This window comes from Dasypus novemcinctus, chromosome Y (genome assembly GCF_030445035.2).
Source record: "Dasypus novemcinctus isolate mDasNov1 chromosome Y, mDasNov1.1.hap2, whole genome shotgun sequence".
In the NCBI taxonomy this organism is placed as follows: Eukaryota; Metazoa; Chordata; class Mammalia; order Cingulata; family Dasypodidae; genus Dasypus; species Dasypus novemcinctus.
The window spans coordinates 2,483,521-2,507,877 of NC_092216.1; the positions used below are offsets into that span (position 1 = coordinate 2,483,521).

Consider the following 24,357-nt stretch of genomic DNA (forward strand, 5'->3'; position numbering starts at 1 on the left):
GGGCGCGGGCGGCGGGCGCGCGGGGGAGGCGGCCATGGGCGAAGGGGGGGGGGGGCCGCGAGCCAGCGGAGCGGGAGGAGGTGGCGCGACGGGCAAGTCCCGACAAACTTGGGAGGCGGCGAGACGGGGGCCGCGCGGTGACAGGTTGGCAGCGCGGTTCCCGCGGGGCGCGGCGCGCAGCCGTCCGCGGGCCGGCGGGGGGCGCGGGGGCGGCCGGACGAGCCGGTGCGCAGGAGCGAGGGTGCGCTGCGGCGCGGGAGGGGGGCTCCCGCCGCAGACCGCGAGGAGAGGAAGCCCTGTCGCCCGCCCCGCGCCCCTCTCCTTTCTCCCCTCCCACCTTCTCCTCAATCCTTCTCTGGCATCGCCTGAATTCTGTGAATTCCCGGACTCCGGGGCCACCCCCTTCCTTGCCTCTTGGGTGGCCCTCTTTCTTTTCCCTTCGTGTCCCCCCACCACCCTGGGGCCGCCCCCGGAGAGCTGCGATGTAACCTCAGAGGTGGAGGGGGCACTGCTTGTTGAGAGAGGCCCGCTCTTCTCCCTCTCTCCCTGCGGATGCAATGGAAGAGGGGAGGAAACTGGGATTGCCCCCAACGCACGGCTCGCACCGGGCAGGGAGAGGATGCTGCAGAAGGCAGAGGGAAGGCTCAAACCCGTGCTCGGAATCAGAGCTTACGTAACAGGGGGTGCGCTCGCCAGTCTGCCGGGAGGCGAGCAAGGGCCCCGAGAGGCAGACCTCCCAGGGCTCTCTCCTGCATCTCAGGAAGACCGGCCGCTCACATGTGCCGTCCACCTCTCCAGGGCTGGGCCGTGCGAGTGGGGGGGGGGGGCACTGCGCCCCCTCCCCCCTTTTCTGCCGGCTGCACTGTTTTCAAGGTGCATGCAGGCAGTGAAGCTTACGGCACCAGGACAACCTCCTGCAGGAATGCGGAAAGGAGGTTGTGTCCACCAGCGGAATAGTCACAGGATACTCTTTAACAGATGGAGCCAATTGGAGTTGTGGGACCCGGGGGGGTTGAGTGTGGGGGGGCCCTGGGCTGTGAAATCACGGCGTGCAGGAACCGACAACCCCACTGAGGGCAGCAGGCAGAGGGGCCAGGTTGGGACCTGTCTCCATCACTCGTGGCCCCTCGTGCTGGTCCAAAAATGCCCACCCAAGTCCCCCCCCCCGTGGGAAGGTGGCGTGGGCATGCATAAGAGAAGCAGCCACTGCCCCCAGGCCCCTGGAAGGCCAGAGATTCCAGGCTTTGTCGGAGACCCTGGCCTCCTAGGGACCAGGTGCCCAGATCTTGAGAGCCAGCAGGAGACACGACCTGAACTAGCGAGAAACGGCGTGCCCTCTGCGTGCCTCAGCCGGTTTGGAGGCAGAGAGCCCAGATGACAGAGTATCAGGGGAAGGCACAGGTCTTGCACGGAGAAAGGAGATGGGCATTGAATTGGCCCCGGTTTCCCCGCCCGATGCTTCCATTCAAGGGATGGCACAGGCGAGATTGAGGGAAATCTCTGTTGGGAACAAAGAGGGAACCGCACATCTCTGGTGACCCCAGAAGGGCCACCGTGATGAGTTTTCCGTGAGTCTGCAGTCTGCCAAAGGGGTAGGGGCTGAGGGGAAGCCCTTTGCAGGTGGGATGACTCAGCTGTGAGGACTTGCAGGCAGGGGACAGCTCATTGCCTCTGGGGATAGACGCCAAGGAGATATATCCTCTCAGTGAACTGTCGTGGTCACCCAGGGGGAAGCAGCTGATGAGCAAGGATACTGCGTTTTTCTAGGGCTTCCGCTTCTAATTCTAACATGGACCTGAATTCCCAGCCTCCAGTTCTTCCCTAGCTGAAAGAAAGAAGATGATTTAATTTATACATTTCTCACCGCACCCCCCTCCCCAAACATACACATGCAGAGTTTCTCCTCCTCAGACATATGATGGGGAGAAGAGGCAAAGCTTTGGGCAATTTTCTGCCACACTTAATGTTGTGTCCAAAATCTATTAGACAAACCACAATGGAGTCCCGAGAAAGAAAGAAAGAAAGAAAATGCCAGGGTGTGGAAATACAGGTAGGTATGAGAGGAAATGCACCAGGATTCCTTCCCCATCAGATGTCAATTGATTTTTAAGGTGGGAAGGTGAAATCAAGCCATTTAGCATTTTCAAAATCACGATCATAAGCTTTTGTGTCTTCCGGTTGGTTGGTACCTGTTCGGTGCAGTGCATGTGTTTAATTTGATAGAATTTCTGGAGTTATCCTTAGGAAAGATGATAATGTAAACGGTGGAAGGGAGAAGAAGTGACTGTTGATTCTCCCTTCCTCCAAAAAACTCATAATCTGCCCCTGTCCCTTTTACCCTCAGATTCATCCTGCTTCTCCTTCCCCACCCAGGGTCCAATCTGTGACCCCCGCTCCCTCAAGAGGCTTCTACTTAGCAACTCTTTCTCATTCCACCTGCATAAAGTTCATTACGATTTATCACACAGGCACATACATGCCATTTTCTAGGCCCTACGTTACTTTTTGAACTGAGTACTACTGGAAGACGACTTAGATTGGACTATGTCAGAGTCAGATAAATGGTTGGTTTCTAAATCAAAACTCGTGAGTTCCTAAATCCTCTTTCCGTGTATGACCCAAGATCGTGTGGTTCCGATTTGCAGATTGCGTGGCTCTGATTTGCAGATTGCGTCGTTCTGATTTGTGTTCAGGATAAAGGTGTGTCCTGCTATGGTTGGACCCACTGTGAGACATTACGGCTTCCCCCTTTTAACCCATGTATCTTCCTTCATTAATTTCATTGACCCAAGACTTTATTCCTTGTATATACAAAGCAATCAGAAAGTCCCAGTCAGACTCTGCAAGGTAATTTGAACTTCAGAAAGTGAGTGTAGATAACTCGATGTGCCGTTCCTGCTTTGGCAGTGTTTTTCCAACTCCAGTCACAACCACTTAGATGACTGTAAAATCAGTTCAGCGACTCCAATGAACATTTTTAAAAATTCCATGGAGTTGAGAATACCAGAAGACCCTATATAGAATAAGGCTAAGTGTTGTTTTATGAAGTTTCCATTTCAGTTGTGTGCTGGCTTGGGAGGTAAGACATACGTCAAAAATGTTTGAAGAACACTGCTGTGATGATGAGGCGGATACAGAAACAAGGGGCTAACGGGAGTTGGCTTATTCACTGTAGTTTGGGTGGAATGGAAAAACAAATTTTCTTGATGAGGTAATGTGACCAAAAAGAAGAACATCTACAAGGAAAAGATGAGCTGAGCACAAAACATTTGCTTTCATTCTGACCCTCACTAACAAGATCCAAGGGTCTTGGGGCAGGCAGATGAAGGCTGGGGAGGTCCTTCAAGGACCAAAGTCTCCTGGGTGATTAGGAAGCCTTCGAAAGGATTCTCTCGTCTCCAATTGTCCAGCCAGTGTCTGGCTCCCCGAGAACTGGCCAAGAGCCAAGCCAAGTTTGGTATGGATCTCAGGTGAGCAGGAGATTATCTCAAGGTAAGTGTAGTGAAGAAACACGTGTTTTCCTGAACATAGTGCAAGTTGTCAGGGTATCCCTGGAGAAATCTGGGAGAGGTCCAGCATTCTATATGGAAGATTGAGCATCTATTCTGAGAGTTTTTGGACAGTGTCTTCCTCTGGCTTGACTCACATTGCCTAAAACAATCAAATCATAATTGCTTTTTCCTCTGCATTGCTTTAGACATGAAAATGTATTTGTATTATAATGAGACTACCTTCTAGGCTTGAAGTACCTAAATTCTCTTTGATGCTTGACTCCCCCAGAGAAGAGCAGAACAGGTGAGCTTGTCTCCTGATCTGTTTATTTGGCCACACAACATTCAGCATTGTTCTAGCTTGGATAACTGGCTCCCAAAATTCATTTTCATAGAACTTGATCCATGGATCACCAGTTTGTGCTCTGCATCTGGTGGATGGTCAGCATGTATTTAAGATGTTTTTATGTGTAGGAATTGAGGGCGGGGGGCGTTGAAATGATGGTTATTTTCCTTCTTAGTAGATTTTTGTGTTTTTAGTTATTTTTAAATTAGTTAGGCTGTCTAAAGGTTAATTTAGGCAAAACAAATTTTGCTGACTTATACAAAAATAAAGAGTGATAAAAACAAATAAAATCCAGTGAGTGAAAACCAACGTTTCCATAGTAGCAGGATGTGACCTTAAGGTTCACATAGTATCTTAACTTATTTCACATTTCTATCTTTGCTTTTTTATCCTTAGGATACCCCTTTTCATTATCCATTCAAATTATTTCAAAGTGATATGGGACAGAACAATAGAAAACAGCTAAGATTTTATATAGAAGTTATTTATAAATTTAAACTAGCATTTTAAATTTATCACATTTTCACCTATGAATGGAAGAACTAACACCAGTAGGATTTCCGTTTCAAAGGAAGTAGATGTAGTGCATCTGCCTCTGAGAGCAGGACAAGGAAATGTCCCTCCTGTTCTTGGGACAACTGCTTTGTTCCAAAAATGCATTCATTAAACCATCCGTTTGAAACGTAGCATTGCGTTAGGAGAGCTAATGGCAAGTTCAGGCTTGAGTACATGTCTTTTTTTTTTTTCTGTTTTATTCCTGCAAATATGGGTTAGAGACTCAACTACCGGAAAAGGAACCTTTATTTTCAAAATAACAGAGAAGCGAGCAGTCGACTGTAGCTTCGAGGTCCTGAAAAGGCCTAAACAGATGTGGACAAACTCATGTGGTGTTATTTCCGTGATGCTGGCCCCAGGACAACTAAATAGAGTCTAGATGTCTGCTCTGGTATTTATTTCCAACTTGGTTTTCATGTTTACTTGGTTGATGGGGGTAAAAAGGAAATCAGCAATGGAGGGAAGATGAACGAAAGCGTTCATTGGTTCTTGCATGTCTCATTTAGATTTTAAAGTTGTGAAGTTGAGCCAACTTCTATTTGCCAACTGGTGACTGGAGCTTTTATTCATGACTGTCGGTTGCTTTTAAGAAATGGCAGATTCTTTAAATTCTCACCTCAGTTAACATTTCTCCCTGTCTCCATGTCTGGAAAGTGGAATTCCTTTCCACTTTGAAAACGATGGATTACTGTCCCAGATTTCTTCATACAACTTTTGGCATCTAGAAAATATTTTGGGTGATTTGTCTAAAACGATTGAAACCATCGTCATCAGGTCACCCACTGGAACACGCACTAGAGTTGGATGCTCAGGTATTAGAGCAAGGATATTTAACAATCATGTTTCATTGACTGGGCTATTAGTTACAGAATGTGGAATTTGTTATAACGGGGACCCAATTCTAGCTTCTCAATTAACATCTGAAATGCTTTTCATTTGTGCAACATCGAGGACTGAGTTCAACCCAGATTTGTAGGAGTTCCTTTGTATGTTGACGGTGTGTGTGTGGATTTGGGATGATTATATCACTTCACACAGAGTGGGGGTCTGATGAAAAATTGATAACTCCTTTCTAAGTCGTAGGAAGAAGGAGTGGAAGTCTCTAAAGTCCAGAGGAATCCTTCTACAACGAATACTCAAGATGCTCCGCCAACACACCGAAAATGAGGAAAAATCTTGCAAAAACAGAACGTCGTGTCGTCCTTGCCCAGCTTGTCCAAAAATGCTGAGGTGGAAAAGTGAAGTAAAAGATGCCTGCTTTCTCGACTGGCTCCTCTTGGCTCTTCTTCTGCAGAGAGGAAGGTGCGTTTTTGTCCATTGGACAATGAGCATGCCTTTCCTGTTATTTGTAAAAATCAAACCCCCTGATGTCGGCCTCCTCCTTGACATCGGCTTGAATGCAAGTTGGGGTGGGAGAGACAAAGAGAAGGAAATATGGGCCCAGGGAAATGTTTGGGTAAAGACAAGACAATAGTAATCACGAACTCTTGCGTGATGTTTCCTAGTGAAGTGTTTTACGTAGAACCAGTACTTCTGGAGTAAGGACTATTTTTCTTTTCTTTCTTTCTTTCTTTCTTTTTTTTTTGTGCGGCGCCATTCATGGGCAGGCTGCACTTTCTTTCACGCTGGGAAGCTCTCCTTATGGGGCGCACTCCTTGCGTGTGGGGCTCCCCTACATGGGGGACACCCCTGCGTGGCAGGGCACTCCTTGCACACATCAGCGCTGCGCATGGGCCAGCTGCACACAGGTCAAGTCCGGGGTTTGAACCGCGGACCTCCCATGTGGTAGGTGGACGCCCTATCCGCTGGGCCAAGTCTGCTTCCCTGACTATTTTTCAAATGAGATAGCTGGGGTCAGTGAGACCAAGTCATCTGTGAAATTTGAGCCCAGGCATTTGGGGGGCATATCGCAGAGATAATTTAGCTTTAAAACATAAGTATGGTCTATTTCTAAAAAGGTATAAGAAATGGTAATACATGGTGTTAATAATAGGGTGGTTTATGAGGAAAATGCACCTAATGGAAGTTATGGACTGTAGTTGGTAGTAATATTTGGATGTTCTTTTATCAGTTATAACAAATGTTCCATAACCATGCAAGTTATGGGTGGTGGAAAGTTGAATGGGAATGCAGGATTGCTTTGTAAACTCCCGGCTTCTCTAATTAAAAAAACATTTAACAGGATCTTAAAAATACTTTAGAAAAGGATGTGTTGCAAAAGTGTCGCAGATCTTTTCATTACCCAAAATTATATCGATTCATAATCTATATGTCTTTCTAAAGTATCAGTAAAAGATAAGAAAGAAAAAGAAAAATGGATCAACGTAAATATGATTTTTAAGCTTCTCCCGTTTTTATACAAATCCTGTCTTGACAAGTATAATGTCATATTTTGGTGCTCATTTGGGGGAGGAAGGGAGTGCCTTGTTTTCTCAAAGTGCTTCATTTCCTCTGTTATTTATATTCTCAAGCAATTCATCTTAAATTACCCTTGGAGTGTTTATAATCCTGTCTTGCGGTGGTTTTGTCTGGCTGGTTTGTAATATCATAGCTTTGTTTCCTTTGGGAATGAGGGAGACCCTGTACAGATGCTTTTGTGGATCATGCTGTGCATGTTTGGACATGACTCAGTGATCAGTTTGAAGTTCTCCAGATGTGGCCACTGGCTCTCAGCTTGAAGTTCTCCTCCAGGTGTGGCCACTGGCTCTTGACTTGAAGTTCTCCAAGTCCAGCCACTGACTCTGAGTTTGAAGTTCTCCAGATGTGGCCACTGGCTCTCAGCTTGAAGTTCCCCTCCAGGTGTGGCCACTGGCTCTCATCTTGATGTTCTCCTCTAGGTGTGTCCACTGGCTCTCAGCTTGACGTTCTCCTCCAGGTGTGGCCACTGGCTCTCATCTTGATGTTTTCCTCTAGGTGTGGCCACTGGCTCTCAGCTTGACGTTCTCCTCCAGGTGTGGCCACTGGCTCTCATCTTGATGTTCTCCTCTAGGTGTGGCCACTGGCTCTCAACTTGATGTTCTCCTTCAGGTGTGGCCACTGGCTCTCATCTTAAAGTTCTCCTCCAGGTGTGGCCACTAGCTCTCAGCTTGAAATTCTCCAAGTCCAGCTACTGGCTCTGAGTTTCAAGTTCTCCTCCAGATGTGACCACTGGCTCGCATCTTGATGTTCTCCTCCAGGCGTGGCCACTGGCTCTCAGCTTGAAGTTCTCTTCCATGTGTGGCCACCGGCTCTCAGCTTGAAGTTCTCTTCCATGTGTGGCTACCGGCTCTCAGCTTGAAGTTCTCTTCCAGGTGTGGCCACCGGCTCTCAGCTTGAAATTCTCCAAGTCCAGCTACTGGCTCTGAGTTTAAAGTTCTCCTCTAGATGTGGCCACTGGCTCAGATCTTGATGTTCTCCTTCAGGTGTGGCCACTGGCTCTCAGTTTGACGTTCTCCTCCAGGTGTGGCCACCGGCTCTCAGCTTGACTTTCTCCTCCAGGTGAGGCCACTAGCACGCTGGTTGAGATTCTGCCCCAGGTGTGGCCACTGGTCTTGATGGGAGCGTCCTGTTTCCTGGGCGCCTCCATTCTTTCTGCTTAGCCGCGATCGCCACCTGCCGGCCACGAGGGTCACGGGCTGCCTGCCCAGTCGGGTTTCACCCACCCCGGGGAAGCCTTGAGGGTTTGCCCGCAGGTCCGCTGCTCTGCTCTGTTGTCCGCCTTTGGGTCTGAGAAGAATGCAAAGAGGGATGAGCTCATTACATTTAGGAGGGATTTAGGGGTTTCGAGGTTGCTGGCTCGTGGAAAGTTTGCAGGGTTGCAGCTTTGAGAATTGAGTAAATTATTTGAAGATGGGCTGCATATCCTAAAAGGGTAGTGGTCTCTGGGGGAGAGGGAGAGAGAGGGAAGAAGGGAAGGAGAGAGAGAGAGAGAGACGGGTGGGAAGAGAGGGAGAGAGAGATGCACAGAGAGAGACAGCAAAGATGGGGGGAGAGAGGAGAGAGGAGAGGAGAGGAGAAATCAATGGAGGTTATTTTTCTCCAGACCCAAGAAGCACACGCCATCCAAGGGAAATGCTTCATGCTTAAAACTATATTAGCCCATGTAAATTTAGACCCAATACATTAGCCCAATGAGTCCCAGAATTTCAGGGTCTTCTTATGCTCTTCATTAATTTAAGTGCCGGGTGTTGGGGCTCCAGGACGTTGGGGCAGCTTTGGGCCACTTGTCATCTGGAGACCCCTGGTGACCCAGGATTCCATGGGCTCATGGTTACGTCGTGCTTGGGGGCTGCAGAACCGTCTTGATCCACAGCAGACACCGAGCCAAAAGCTCAACACCTGGTCTCTGCTCACTTCCATCGGCAGGAACAGAGATGTGCTTCACCAGAGGCTGGGCATGGACAGCTCGGCACGAGGGAAGGGGGCTCAGGAATTTTGGTGCCCACCGGCTGGCCCTGCCACACTTGCTCGGGGAGGCCAGTGCCTCCAGGCTCCTGGGATCTCAGCTTCGGCTGAAATTGTTGCATCTTCAGGATATCATAGGATGCTGGGGAGGGGAGGGGGGGGCTGGGCGCCACCGTGGACCAGTTTGCCTGAAACTGGAGCATGACCCAAATTCTTATGGGACTCTGGGGAGGAGCAGGAAGCACAGCGCTGGCCGAGATTACTTTTCCCAGTGGGGTGGAGTCTCGGAGTCAGACGTACATCCGTTCAAGTTGAAGTAAAAACAACGAAGATGTATAGCACGAAGGTAGTTCCTCTGAAGATTAAACGTAGAGTTACCATGAGTCCCAGCAATTCCCAAAGGAAATGAAAACATCTCGGAAACATGTATAGAAATGTTCATAGCTGCATGATTCATCACAGCCAAAGAAAGTGAAAACAGCCCAAAGGTCCACGAACTGGTGGATGGAAAAAGACAATGCGGTGTATCCATACAATGGAATATTTTTCAGCCACAAGGGAATGGCATTCTGATACATGTGACAATAAGGATGAATCTTAAGGCGTTACGCTGTGGGAAAGAAGGCAGGCAGAGAAAGGGCAGACAGTGTATGGCTCTCTTGATGTGAAATGTCCTGAATAGGAAAATCCATGGAGAGGGAAAGCAGATTTGTGGATGTCAGGGGGTGGGGAGATGAGAAAAGGGGTAGCTAATGGGTACAGGTACAGGGTTTTCCTTCTAGAGGAATGAAAACATTCTGGCACTTGAAAGTGTCGACGGCTGTACAACATGGTGAACTGTACTCAATGCCACTGAACTGAATGCTCCAAGTTGGGTAAATTTCACTGTATCCAAATTATATTTCAGTAAAGCTGTTTAAAAACAGCACAAATCTGTGGTGGTTTCCATGTACCTGAGTCGATCCAGGTGATGCCCGCCCGACCCCGCCGTGGGAAGTATAGCAGAGGGGTCCATCTCAATATCTGGAGTTGAGTTGGCATTCGATACAGAAACAGACTCAATTGCTAGTTGATCAAAATAATGGAAGCTCTGAGCTTTTGGGTCTGCAGGCTCTTTCCTCAGGTTCTATGATAAGCTTGGGTTTTATGCATCACAAGTAGACTTTAAAGCAAGCCGTACCTCCAGGTCAATGTGTCTCGCTGTGTAGGAGAACGTTGGCAAATCCAATAGTTGATGACAGCCCTGGCTGGGTCCATGGCCTCGAGACTCCTTCATGCCACATGGGAGATGTGACAATTAAAAAGGACACCCTGTGTCCAGCGCTGGAGGGTGAGGAGAGTCTAAAGGAAGCAGAATCAAGGGCCCTCCTGGAAGGAGCTTGAGATCTTTTAGGTGACCCTCTTGTGCAGGTAAGAAGCTGTATGAGTCAGGATTCTCTAGGGAAACAGAATCAACAAGAGATATCTGTCAATAGTATGTGGTTCTGTAAGTTTCTCACGCAGCTGCGGGGATGCACAAGTCCAGGTTCCACAGGCAGGTGCAACCAGGGGCTTCCATGAAAGTCCAATGAAGGTTCTTGATGAGTTCTGGGATGTTGGGTGTCCAAAGACGAGCTGGGAAGTTCTCTCTCAATGCTGGAATCACTTCCTCTTTGAAAGCATTCAACTGATTGGGTTAAGCGGCACTCTTGCTGATGGCAATCTCCCCAATTGATGTAATTACAACCAGCTATGTATGATTTACCACTGCAGTCAAGTCAATGGTAACTTAAGTCCATAAAGGCCCTTGTAGTACACAGTTAGCCCAGTGCTTGCTTGACCGACCAACTGGACACAATGACCTGGCTGTGTTGACACACTAGCCTAACCATCACAGAAGCCCAATGTCTGGGAAGAGGAGGTGTGGAAATGGGACCAGAGCTGTCTCCTGAGCCAGCATTGGGCAATGATCAGATTATTCCCACACCTTGCCCTTTGCCAGTTTCCAACAGTAGCATCAAGGCTCTCCCCTTCATTCTCTGTTTTGACACGAGTGGACTGGTGTCCATATCAAAACCCCAAATGCGTTCCCAACCTTGCTGGGTCTTAGCTCCCCGTAACCCTCCAAGACTGCCAAGAAGGGAGAAACAGCTGCCCTGTCCATTTCTCTCCTAAACGAGCTCCAGGATAACTCACCCCTCAGTGCTATTTATATGGTGTACTCCACTCTGTGAGGAAAATTAAGCTGGGTTTTAATTACAGCAGAATGGTCGAAATCGTTCACGGCATGAAGATCTCGAAACTGGGTCTAGCCTGAAGGGAGAGCTTACGTTTCCAGAGCGTTGCTGATGTGATGAATTTAATATAACTGATCATTTCTTTTTCAATAAGTGTTTTCCTGCAGGGAGTGGAGAGAAGCTACTTGGTGGTGTTTGAAAGATCATAAATTGGGTGATACAATTATGATTTTAAAGTGGCATTTAGAATGCAGTCATAGGGATTGCTGAAGATAATTAATAAGAATATTATAGCCATCAATTCAGTTTCTTCATGGTCTTTAAGATCAGTCCTAGAGTTGGGCATTCCAAGATTGCTGTAAATGTACAATGAATCCTAGGGGAGGGCAGTGGAATTGGAGAACAATTAAATTCGGGGGCTTTGGAATCATAACCCAAATTTGATTTCAAGGCTGTGTCCTGAGCAGTTCCCTCCAATGTCCCAGACCTTGTTTCTTGTACTCATAAAATGGGGATAACAGGACCTATTTTGCAGGATTGTAGTCAAAATTAAATCAGAACATGTAAACAGCTCAGTACCTGTTGCATAAAATAAGCATTCTGTAAACGGTAACTGTCGTTACTGTTCAGGTGAGAAAGAATGAAAAAAAAATTACTAACAGGTTTTATTTCTCCTCCATGTTGAAAAGGAGTTGTGGGGTGGACAATGCCACCCTCAAAACAAAAAAAAAAGGGTATGTCTGTGTCTTAACTTTGGAATCTGTGAGATTTATCTTCCATGGCAAAAGATGGGATTCAGTTGAGGAGCTTGAGATGGGGGGTTGATCCTGAAATTTCCAGGTGGGTCCGGTGTCGTCACAGAGTGAGATTTGAGAGATAACCCTCCCCCCCACCAGAGAAGGCTGTGCGAAGACAGAGCAGACGGGGGGGCGTGAGCTGCAAGAAGCAGCAAGAGGAAGCAAGAAGAGGCAAAGAGCAATGTTCCCCAAGAGCCTCCAGAGGGAAGCTACCCTGCTGACATCCTGGTTTCGGACGTCTGGCTTCCAGCACTGTGAGAACACAAAGCTGTGTCGTTTTAAGACGCTCTGTTTGGAGTACTGGTTATAGCAGCCTCAGGGAACTCATACCTGGGTCATGGACCTACGTTGTTGGAAGCTGGCTCAGTGGAACTGTTGGGCATCTTGGTATTTCTTCTCATGGTATTTCTACTCATTCTCCAAGAGTTGGCACCAGCCGCCCCCCTCCCCAATTGTTTGTGTGTTCTTGCCTTTTAATTTTTATTTTTTTAATGTTACATTAAAAAAAAATGAGGTCCCCATATACCCCCCGCCCACTCCCCCCACTCCTTCCCCCCCATAACAACCTCCTCCATCATCATGAGACGTTCGTTGCACTTGGTTCTCTTGCCTTTTTAGATCCCATCTTCTGACCAGCAGTGAACGTGAAAGGACACTTCTGACCTCTGGTTAGGATGTCTTCAAAAAAAAAAAAAAATTTAAAAGAACAAAATAAAACAATGAAAAAAATGAAAAAGAAACAGACACACACAAAAAGAAAAAAATGAAACAAACAAAAAAAAAAGAATGTCTTTCTGGGGCTAAGAAAAGTCCTTGCGTTGTAGCCTTCCAGGAAGCTTCATCCAGCCTTTAAGAAGTCTCCAACTCTGGAAAGGGCCCCCATCCACGATTTATTTCAGGGCCCTGACTTGTTGGCTTAGTGCTTACCTACACTGGAAGAGACGCGTCCTGCTGAAAAGAAAGTTACCTTCCTTAGATAATGTAATCAGAAGATCCCTTCCCTCTGCTTGTCTGGAGTCCCCAGCTATGCTCACCCTTTGTGGAATTTAGTTGGCACTTGCCGTGTTCCTGAACACGACTTCTTGAGGGTAGTTTCCCACACATCCCGAGAATTCCTGACTCTCGTGTTTCTTACAGAGTTTGGACTCCACGTGCTTGCTTTTGTTCGGCTTGTAAGAAGAGCATGAGTATTTTCCTGTAACTTTCTTTTCACCTTTACTTCCTTGTCCGCCAAGTGAGGTCACAACGCATGCCGCTTTCGCACACCTTCCTCGGGTGCCACCTCCTCTCTCTGTAAATCTGACCCTCGCCGCCTGAGGGCAAGTCCTCGCTTCCCCGTTTCTAGGGGCTGCAGTCTTCCGCCCCCCATTCCTTCGATTTGTGGGGAAATCATACGCAGCGTGAAGGAAAGGACGCGAGGCAACGTTCCTATTCGTTGGCGTTGTGAATGGGAATCATTGAGGGAAATCCGTGCCTTGATCTCAGCTTTCCATATACTCCCCAGAGTCCCAATTTGTTCTTCTTTTACGGTGAGTGCTTGTCACCGGACTTGCAGGGATGACAAGGAACGGCAGTCATTCGTTGGCAAACCGTTGTGAGCATCTCGCTAAAAGACGTTCATTCACGGGATCTTCTAAAGAACACGTGTGCCTATAGTCCCCTGTTGGGAGAGACATAAATATTTATGTCTACTAAGCCGTGGGATCGCTGAAATGCACGTGAGGTTTAAAGGGACCCCTTAGTAGGGCTGTGTGTGGTCTATAGATGGGAAACACCCTACTGAATAATTTATCTCTAATGTTTATTATCTGGGCTAAATTGGTCAGCATGGTTGCACATGGGGTCTGCAGGCTTCCCAGAAATTAATTCATGAACAATCTTGCTGGAAGGAGATTTGCAAGTGGATGGCAACTTTTTGCTCTGGAGCTGGGGCTGGAGGACTCGGTGATCCATCAGGCAAGGGACATCCCCGGCCGATGAGCGTGAGAGCGAGGGATGTGGAAGATGTTTACACGTTGCCCAGTGGGGAGGTAGGCAGATTAGACGGACGAAGAAACACTGAGTTGGCTCACTTCCTTCTTACCCATTTTCCCTTGGCACCTGACAGCAAGGACCACCGTTAGCAAAGAGGGGCTGTTGTCAGGACAAATTTGTAGTCACTCTGGGCCCTTTTTTACATTTTATTCCACCCTTCCCCCCCCCCCCCCCCCGTCTGTTCTCTGTGTCTATTTGCTGCGTGTTCTTCTTTATCTGCTTCTGTTGTTGTCAGCGGCACAGGACTCTGTGTCTCTCCTTGTTGCGTCATCTTGCTGCGTCAGCTCTCTGTGTGGACAGTGCCATTCCTGGGCAGGCTGCACTTCCTTTTGTGCTGGGCGGCTCTCCTTATGGGAGGCACTCCTTGTGCATGGGGCTCCCCTACGCAGGGACACCCCTGTGTGGCAGGGCAGCATGGGCCAGCTCCACACGGGTCAAGGAGGCCCGGGGTTTGAACCGCGGACCTCCCATGTGGTAGACGGACGCCCTAACCACTGGGCCAAGTCTGCTTCCCGTCCTGGGAATTTTAAAAGTAGCTACCAACGTGAGGATTCTGCCGGTGTCTGAGTATGTCTGTTGCAATGACTCATTCTGGAACTGTGGAAGCAACCACAAAATGGGACCTGCTGGACCCACTGTGAGACGGATCTAAGCTTAAATTCCATCAGTCACCTGACCTTCATAAGCCCCTGCTCTGACAAGTGGGCCACAGTGACGTTTTGGGTCTCCTGGAATTAATATCATTTCTGAGCCAGTGTCTAATAATCCCTGAAACATGTAATCATTTCCTTTTCCCCCAGAGTACAGTTACCCTGGTAAAATGCCATATGTCTCTTTGGGGAAAGCTGAGAGGAAGGTTAACAGTATAAATTTGGGGGCAGTTTCACAGGATCCTTCCCCAAGGAGACCCGGCCTTCTCTTCCTTCAGGGGCTCTGGATCTGACAACTGTCTCAAGTCTGGGAATTGATTAAGGGGGCCGTGACTCTTTGTTTCTGTAATTCAAGTGAGACGTTTGTTCACTCGGGCTGGAGCGCTTCTGCTTGTGCAGATCAAGTAGGGAGTCCATAGACCGCCCATCTCTTTTACTTCTAGGCACCGCTGTGGTCCATGCACCAATTTCACAGGTCTCTGTGAGTCAGACTGTTTCAATTGCTGCTTTGAATCTGTTGTCCACTCTGGCAGCCATGCACACTTTAGTTCTCCATCCCCCAGAACCAGACCCTGAGATGAGGCTTCAAGTGAGAAGAGTTTATGAGGGTGGTGGCCACAGGAAGAGCCAAGACGGGGGAGGGAGGGAGGCAGGAGGGCAAAGTGTTATCCAACCAGCTCCCGCGGAAGCACCTGCAGCCTCAGGGTCATCCCACCTGAGGACCAAGAAGCTGGGGTCTCTGTGTACCACGTCCATTCAGTGATTGCTCGAGGCCACGTCTGTCTTAGTTTGCCATGGCTGCTGTAACAAATAACCACAGACTCGTCGGCTTAAACGAGTGGGATTTATCGTCTCATGGTTTTAGAGGCTGGCCATCCAACCTCAAGTTGTTGGCAGGTCATGCTTGCTCTACATCTGCAGCATTCTGGGGACGCTCTGCCTCAGTCGCACGGTCATTTGTCTCCTTCAGTGTCCAGGGACCTATGTTCAGATTTCCTCTACTCGTTAGGACTCCAGCCATATTGGATTAAGACCTACCCTGATTCCATTTGGCTTCCCTTTAACTCTGTCAGAGGTCTGTTTTATGACTGGTTTCTCACCCACACGACCAGCGGTGGGGGCACGAACACGTCTGCAGGGGACACAGCTCCACCCATCACAGTCCCCGCACTCGGGTCAGCGAGATAGCACACGATTGGCACGTGTGGTCTCCCTACAATGCTCACCCAGACAGTAGGACAGGGTTCTTGATGTCAGAGCTGTTGCAGAAATTCCACACCAGGTGCTTGAAGGACGTCTTGGTTTAGGTCAAGTAGAAGGAAACTTGGTGTGCCTTCCCTCTGCGTAGTTTTTCTACGTGGAGCTACTGGACCATCCCCAGTCTTGGTCTGCCCTGGCTCGCGTCCTCCTGTGAGGGAGAGAGGCCTCGCTCAGCCCATGTCTCTGTTTCCCAGACCAAGCTGTGACTTCCCACATCCCATGGAGGTCCCTGTGGCTTCCCTCACCCTAGGGAGAGAAGAGGAGTCTTCTTTTTTCACATATGACCGTGGTCAGAACGCGCAATCATGGAATGTGGGAAGATCTTCCAACTGAAGAGCAGACCAGATTTTTTTTTAGGAAGTCCACTAGGGTTGCCCACAAGTGTAATCAGAAATTCTGGGGTATCTTTTGTTGGAAATCTCGTGTGGATGCAGTTGAACCACACAATCTCCTCCATCAGGTAGAGCTCCGCTTCTCCCCCAGATCTTTTCTTCTCCCTGCTCTGCTTTTCCTGATTATCATCAGAATGGGCCACAGACACACTTCTTTGGGCTGCTGATTTATGACAAGTCGTTTTCAGCTGGGCACAAAAGGTTAGAAATGTCAGCTTCTCCAGTGTTCTGTGGGAAGAGAAAACTCTCTCACACACACACACACAATCACACACACACCTTGAGGTCTTGGCTCCTCTCCTTCCACCTGACCTTCTTCTATCTCTCACCTCTGCTGAGCAAATAAAAGAGAAACAAGAAAAGGAAGAGTGCTTAGACTCAAGATTGTCAGAGGTTCAAACACAGGGCGGATCCTCAAGGTCTACCGTGGACGTGTTGTGCCAATGGCTTTAGACAGAATGGCATTTGAAAGGTTGGCCCACCAATAGCCTAGTGTCACTATTTCATATATAAAGGTTTTAAGTAAGTTAAAGATGTAAGGTTTCATTCTGTCTGGCCCATTCAAATAAGTCGTTTCATTTTTCTCTTTACAGGGACGCTCTGCAGAAAGTCTACCTCTCCCACCCCCAAGCTCTCTGGAGCGGCGTGTGGAAGACATGCTCCTAAGGACTCCATGGATTTGGGGGCTGGATCTGGGGAATTTTACTGTCTGCATTTCTGGGAAGAATCCTTAACATGTAATTCTCATCCGTCGATCACATTTTGAGCCACCTGAAGGAAAACCTGTCAAGTGAGTTAATGAGTGATACCAACGAGGCCACCTCTACAGGTGGTTGTAAAAATGCATGACAAACTGGGGAGTGCCCAGTTAGGAGATTTCCATTGTTTTGGATCATAGCAAGTTCAAATTAATCAAGAAACAAGTCAATGCACCCTCTGACATCTGGGTGCTCCCACTGCTTGATCTTGGGGTGCGCCCATGGGACATAAACAATCTCACAGGACCTCACCGTGCGAGGAGGCCAGTCTGCAATTGTGTTGAAGTGAAAACAAAGGGGCCACTTGCTAACTTTTCCTAAACACACACTGAGCTGCTCAGAAAATACCAAATGCTCCCTCTCCTGGCTAGCGTGAGTGACTGCTGCTGCTTCACCAATTTCAGCTACAGCTCTAAATTCCCTATAGATCAGATTTATTGAGATACCCAATCACAGAATTGCCCCCCCCACTTTCTAACAGATCCATTCTAAAAAAAAAAAATCCTGTTTTCTTGGATTCCCCCCAATCACCCGGCCAAGTTCTAATCCTATAAGTCCTTCCTAGCCCCTCTTACTGAACCCCATTCTCCATCCTGTGCACCTTCCTCTGCTACAGTGAGCACTCAACCCCACTTGCTCAACTACAGGTGTGTCCCTGGAAAGTGCTGACAGAGCGAATGGAGAGTTTTCAACATTCCAAACAGGTTTCACTGTTTCCATTCTTCCTTCTCTCCTTTCTATACTTAGATATCCCATTTAAGAAATTCTCCTTCCCTAACTTTCCACTACCCATTTCCCCTGCCCCATTTTTTCTAAGAGTTAATGGTGTTTCATTTCTCGCCACTGAGAAGGATAGGGTTTGTTTGTTTATCTGTACTAGGGTGTGGTCGCTGTAATATAGTTTTAGGTGTTTGAGCTCTTATGGATACTTATTTATTTATTTATTTATCTTAGAAATGTATCTTTTTTAAAAATTTTTATTTCTCTTCCTCCCCCCTCCCCCGTTGTCTGCTGTCTGTGTACATTCGCTGTGTGTTTCTTCTGTGACCCCTTTGTCATTATCAGCAGCACCGGGAATCTGTGTTTCTTTATGTTGCGCCATCTTGTTGTGTCAGCTCTCCGTGTGTGTGGCACCATTCCTGGGTAGGCTGTGCTTTTTTCGTGCTGGGCAGCTCTCCTTACGGGGCACACTTCTTGCGCGCAGGGCTCCTCTACACAGGGGACACCCCTGCGTGGCACAGCACTCCTTGTGCACATCAGCACTGTACATGGGCCAGCTCCACGCGTCAAGGAGGCCCGGGGTTTGAACCGCGGACCTCCCATGTGGTAGACGGACGTCCTAACCACTGGGCCAAGTCCGTTTCCCAATAAATAGCATTTCAATCAAGGTGTGTGTGTGTTAACACAGGCATTACCTACTTCTAGTCTCATTACGGAGACTAGCAAATGGCTAAACACAGCATCAGAAAGGCCAAGGAGTTCACTATTCAACACAATAAAATGACCACGCCTGCACAGGGAATCGTGCCAAATCCACTTCAGTTTTGAAGACAGGGTACTTTTTGGTTGCACGCAGTTATTTTACAAAACCTAAGGGAATTGATAGTTTGAAATGTAGTACGAGGGGCAAATCATACTGCATTCCCAAACTGTTTTCAGGAGGGTTTTATGAGCTGTGATTTGGTGAACTTTTCATTTTGAAAGAATTATAGACTCACAAATAGTTGCAAAAACCGTACAAACGCTCACGTATCCTTCCCCCAGCTTCCTCTAGTGGTGATAGTTTATATAGCTGTAGTACAGTATCAGAGCCAGGACATGAACATTGGAATATTCCTTTCCTCTAGACTAAGATCATATGAAGTTTCACCAGTTCAATCCATTTTCAGTCAGCATGTTTCTCTCATTTCCTCTATGTACAAAGCATTAGTGAAGATTTAAAATGTATCACTCAAGATGTATTTATGGAAGGTCAGCTTTATGCTAAGTTTGGAAAGAAATACTCAAAAAAAACCACAACTTAATGTTTATATCACCCAGTTCTCCATCCTGATGGCTTAATGCATCCTTTTAGATTTATGTCAAAGTGTCTGCATGCTCCATCACAGATATTTCCAAGGAGGAGTGGAGAAACGTGCTTGCATTTCCTTGAGTCACTTGAAGCTACTAGTTCTTTTTTATTTATTTTTAGAAGATACATAGATGACACAAAATGTTACCTTAAAAAAATATTGGAGATTCCCATAAGTCCCACTCCCGACACCCCCCACTTTTCCCACGTCAACTTCTTTCATCATTGTGGTACATTCATTGCATTTGATGAGTATATTTTGGAGCACTGCTGCACCACATGGATTATAGTTTACATTGTAGTTTCCACTCTCCCACAGTCAATTCAGTGGGTTATGGCAGGATATATAATATCCAGCATCTGTCCCTGCTATATCATTGAGGACAACTCCAAGTCCTGAAAATGCCCCCACATCTCATCTCTTCTTCCCTCTCCCTGCCCTCAGCAGCTGCCGTGGCCACTGTCTCCACATCAGTGATACAGTTTCTTCCATTGCTAGAGTCACAATAGTTCTATAGTAGAATACCAGGAAGTCCACTCTAATCCATATTTTATTCCTCCATCCTGTGGACCCTAGGATGATGTTTTCAGGGCCACAAGATGAGTGTGGCTGTGGAAATATCTGGGACATCAAAACCTTCACAAACTAAGGAATACATAGGAAAGCCATGGAGAAGGCAGGGCTAAGGGAGAGTGAAGAAGGCATCAGGTTAGGGAAGGCACAAGTCTATCAGCCAGTGCCTGGCAGGAAAACAGAAGATGCCAAGAGCGTGGCAAAGAGGCCAAGGATGGAATAGGGGAAGGGGTACAGGCAGGGCCCCTGGGGTTGGACGATTGTCGAGCAGAAGGTTGTTCCTTGAGCTGTAGACCGGGGACCCAGAAGGGTGCAGAGTCACAGTAGGGGGCTGGAAGGATGCAGAGGAGACTGAGCTCAACGAGAAAGTATGCTCATGGTGCCTTAGCCTCCTGGGACCACCATAACCGAGCCCACAACCTGGGTGGCTTAGCTTGGCAGGAATTGATGGTTTCCCCACTGTGGTCCCCAGAATCAAGGAGCTCTCTCAGAAAGCTGTAGGGGAGGGTCCTTCCGGCCCCATCCAGCTTCTGCCGTTGACCGGCCACCCCTGGCCTGTGGTCGCCACACCCCAATCTCTGCCGGCGTCTTCACCTGACCCTCTTCTCCGTTGAGTGCAGCCCCACCTCGGTGTCCACATTTCCCCCTGCTAATGTGGACAGCAGCCCACAGGTTGAGGGCTTGCTCCTATCTGGCACGGCCCCACCTTAAACTCTAGTATTTCTGAAGATGCCCCGTTTTCAGATTCCCGGGGCTGGAGGGGAGGACGCAGGCAACTCAAAATAGATGTCTTGGTTCATCCCTAAAAGTCTTCCCCCGAGTCAGAGAGCATGTGGGGAAGTACGGAAAGCAGATGTGGGCGCCAGGGAAAGAGTCAGCGTGTAAATACGAAGCCTCCCGGGTCAGGTAATGGCAAGCACAGGCTGGCCTTGGGAGTCAGGAAAAGTCCTAGAGAATTCCTTAAACTGGGGTTTTGTCCTTGGGTACTGTCAGGTCAAGAATGGTGCGGGAAAGGGGAGGAAGAGGAGAGATGTGGAGGCATTCTCGGGACTTGGAGTTGTCCTGGGTGGTGCTGCAGGGACAATTGCTGGATGTTGTATGTCCTCCCATGGCCCACTGGATGGAACGTGGGAGAGTGTGGGCTATGGTGTGGAACATGGGACATGGGGTGCAACGATGCCCGGAGATGTACTCACCAGACGCAATGGATGTGACATGATGATGGGGGAGAGTGTTACTGTGGGGGGAGTGGTGGGGTGGGGGTGGTGGGGGTGAATGGGACCTCATCTTTTTTTTTAATGTAATATCTTTTTAAAAAAATGAATAAATTGAGTAGAATTTGGAGGAAAAAAAGAATACATTCAACGAGTGAAAGTGGATGACTGTGCAAAATGTTTACTTTGTATCTTGATTCATAGTGTTTCTACATTTTAAAACATCCAACAGTTTGCAACTTTACCTATACACTTGTGTATGTATGCTCCCGTGCGAATGATATACTTTAATAACATTTTTACCAAATAATTAAGTCAATAAAAAGTCAAACTGAAACCATCACAATCTAAAGCTTTCTCAAGGGCCTTCTGGAATAAATGGAATCAGAGTAAACGTTTTAAGTCAATAAAACACTTAACAGAGGGCAGAAGTACGTTTGTCTTCACAGAGAGCAAATAAACTATGGAGACGAATTTGGGGAAAAGTCTTTCTTCTCAGTGAATTTAACACCTGTGAAGCTTTATATTGGATTGGAATTTCACTTAAAAATGTGAAACAATTTCTATCAATGTTTCTTTTTTTCGACATTTACTTATTTATTATCAGTGTTTCCTGTCGGTAGGAAATACTTTTCCTTATCTATCTGTGATAAGGTAAAGTGGTACAAGTTACTCTTAGAAAACTGAGAAATATATTTTGTTATATATAAATATCAGTTTTGCTTAATGTAAAGAGAGTGTGCAAAGGGAAAGGAAAAAAAAAAAAGAGAGAGGCAACAAAAAAACATAGGAAGGAAGACGTTTTAAGCCAAAAACCATAGGAAATGTTTTGCAGTTGGAACCATAAATTCTTTCCTGTTAAAATTCATAACTTTTTTTGCCTCTTCATTGACCAGATGAATAAAAAGTCCCTTGTTTACAGTGGCAAATTCATAACTTTTTTTGCCTTTTCATTGACCGGATGAATAAAAAGTCCCTTGTTTACAGGGGCAGATGCTAGGAAAGAAATGTGTTAATTTGTCTTTATTTCATAATACGAGGCCCTCTATGGGAACGTAAAATTGTTGACTATGTGTTTTTTTTTAGGAAGCTGGAAGCCAAAAGAATGAGATCAGACTCCAGGGAGCAGAAACCTTGGATAATGAATGGCCTTGGGTGGGTCCAGCTTCCCCCAAAACTCAGAACTCAGCTGGAATTAGAGGCCTTGGTGATGAAGAAGATTATCTGTTTTAAGTTTAAATTAGACCTGAAAGGTAAAAGTCTATGAACAATGCTGGATTTGCAAACTGGTTTTAACCATTCAGCCATGGCCTATTATTTGGGGGTCCCGGAAACCACCATCATGATCAAAATTATAGGCACTTTTGTTAGTTGATAACGTATTGTTAAAGGACTGCTCCTGGTTGGAACATGCAGAAGTACAAAACCCACTCAATTGTCACCTAAATCCCAGGGAGGCTTTGGATTCCGGATTAGAATTGGGTCCCCAGAGCTAAAGAGAGAGTGATTGGGAAGCAAGACTCGGATGAAGAGTCCCAGTCAGTGAAGTGACTTTCTCAAGGTTAAATTGTGCTCCCAGCCATGAGTCTATTCAACGAGGTAACAGAAACCAGGGGATGATGGTTTAAACCATTAAAATGGTTCTCAAATTTTTTTTTAATATTTATTTTTTTTTAATTACATTAAAAAATATATATATGAGGTCCCATTCAACCCCACCGCCCCCGCCCCCCACTCCCCCCACAGCAACACTCTCTCCCATCATCGTGATACATCCATTGCACCTGGTAAGTTCATCTCTGAGCATCACTGCACCCCATAGTCAATGGTCCACATCATAGCCTGCTGCGGCTTGCTCGGTCGGTAGAGGTGGGGTCTGGCTGCGGACGAGGGGTCGGTCCAGCTCTGGACGAGGGGTCGGTCCCGCTTGAGACGAGGGGTCGGTCCCACTTGGGACGAGGGGTCGGTCCGGCAGCAGACGAGGGATCGGTCTCACAAGGGGTGGCGCGGTTCGGCTGACGGGGTCGCCCGGCGAAGCCGGCGACGAAGGGGTCGCCCGGCGAAGCCGGCGACGAAGGGGTCGCCCGGAGAAGCAGGCGACGAACTGGGGACAAGGGAGGCCAGGCCCTTGTCGGGGGCTCTCAGGACTGGAGGGCGCACGGCAGAAGAACCACCGCGGAGACAAGGTAAACACGCAAGTCCACTTTACTGAGGGAGAGGCAACAGTTTTATAGGGGCTGGGGAAGGCTGATTGGTCGAAGCCACACCCTGTTCTGATTGGTTGCCGGCGAAAGGTCAGTGGGCGGTACTGGACGGGGGAGGGGTGGTGGTTAGGGATTGGCTGTCGCTGTTGCTGGGGGAAGGGGCAGGGTTTAGGGATTGGTGGCTGCTGTTGCTGGGGTGGAGGGCAGACTTGAGTTTCCCGCCCACGCCTGGCTGTTGCTGCTGTCGGGGGAAGGGAAAAGGGCGGGCTGGATTTTTCCGCCCACACCTGGCTGTTGCTGCTGTCGGGGGAGGGGAAAAGGGCAGACTGGAATTTTCTGCCCTGCGCCTGCGCAGGGAGAAAGAAGGCATCGTGTGGCGCCATCCGGGAGGAGGGGTGGCCGCGGAAGCATGGCTGCCGAGAAGGGGAGACCCGAGGGCACTCTGCGCCCATGCCGAGCTCCCTTCAGGGGTGGCGGTGAGTCCGACCAGCCACCCTATTATGGGGGCAGCGGCTTGGCCTACCGCGGCCGCTCCCCCGCCAGGCCAGCAAACCACGCTTCAGCCCGAGGGGTGACCGCATTTCCCCCTTCTTTTCAAATAAGGACCAGGATGGCAGCAGCAACAAGTAGCTGAGGCCCAAGAGGCAGTAAGCAATGAGGGAAGCGGGGCTGAAGAGGGAGGTGAGTATGCCGGGGATAAATGTACAATTTGGGGGGCAGTATCTTGCCGTTGCAAGCAAGGGTGGCCAATGTCCAATTCTTGTTGATCTCGGTGGCTATAAGGTCCATCTGCTTGTTAAAAGTCCAGGATGACAGCGCGTTACAGGTAGTTGATCTCTTCTTGGCGGCGAAGAGCGGTAGAGGCAGACTGTGTGATGGTCTGGAGGATCGCAGCGGTGAGGACAAGTCGCGTCAGGGCACCAGCGACGGTGGTGGCGGCAGCGTCGGGAGTGGTGGAGACGTAGGCGAGGACAATAAGAAGGCCAAAGTCTTCACGGGTGCGAGAGAGGCCGATGTTAATGGGGCGGGCCGACATGGGGCGGCCCAATCTGCAATGCAGTAGGGGTTCAAGCGAAAAAAGGAGGGGGGCGGGGGACAAGAAAGGACGCTTTGGATGGCTGAGAAGAGGAGTGAGGTCGAGACAGGAGGAAGCTCCGCAGAAGTATGGGGAGCTGTTAAAAGCAGAAACGTTATTAGATGCTAGAAAGCAGGCCGCAGGCCGGGGAAAGCAGGTTGCGGGCCGTTTCGCGGGGCTGGAGCTGCTTGAGAGCGATGGCGGCATGGGGGGCCGTGGTTACAATCTTCTGGGGTGGTAGTGGCTAGGCAGATGGCGGAAAATATTATCAAGAAAGCAAAGGTTATGAGAAAGAAATAGAGTATTAAAGGCTGTGGGGGAAGTGAGAAGATCATTT

The 24,357-nt window shown here is 48.2% G+C and overlaps 1 long non-coding RNA gene across 3 annotated transcripts; it reads left to right on the forward strand.

Moving 5' to 3' along the window:
* Window positions 1-113: 113 nt before the first annotated feature.
* Window positions 114-22,395, forward strand: LOC101421815 (uncharacterized). 3 transcript variants are annotated; one of them, XR_009184354.2, is made up of 4 exons: window positions 114-5,204; window positions 5,470-5,694; window positions 16,718-16,914; window positions 21,828-22,395. It is a non-coding gene; the product is annotated as an uncharacterized lncRNA (long non-coding RNA). The 3 variants fall into 3 exon arrangements; XR_011648051.1 differs by lacking the exon at window positions 21,828-22,395 and having other exon boundaries at window positions 116-4,783; window positions 5,047-5,204; window positions 16,718-18,269; XR_188853.5 differs by lacking the exon at window positions 21,828-22,395 and having other exon boundaries at window positions 123-5,204; window positions 16,718-18,269.
* The last annotated feature ends 1,962 nt before the right edge of the window (window positions 22,396-24,357 follow it).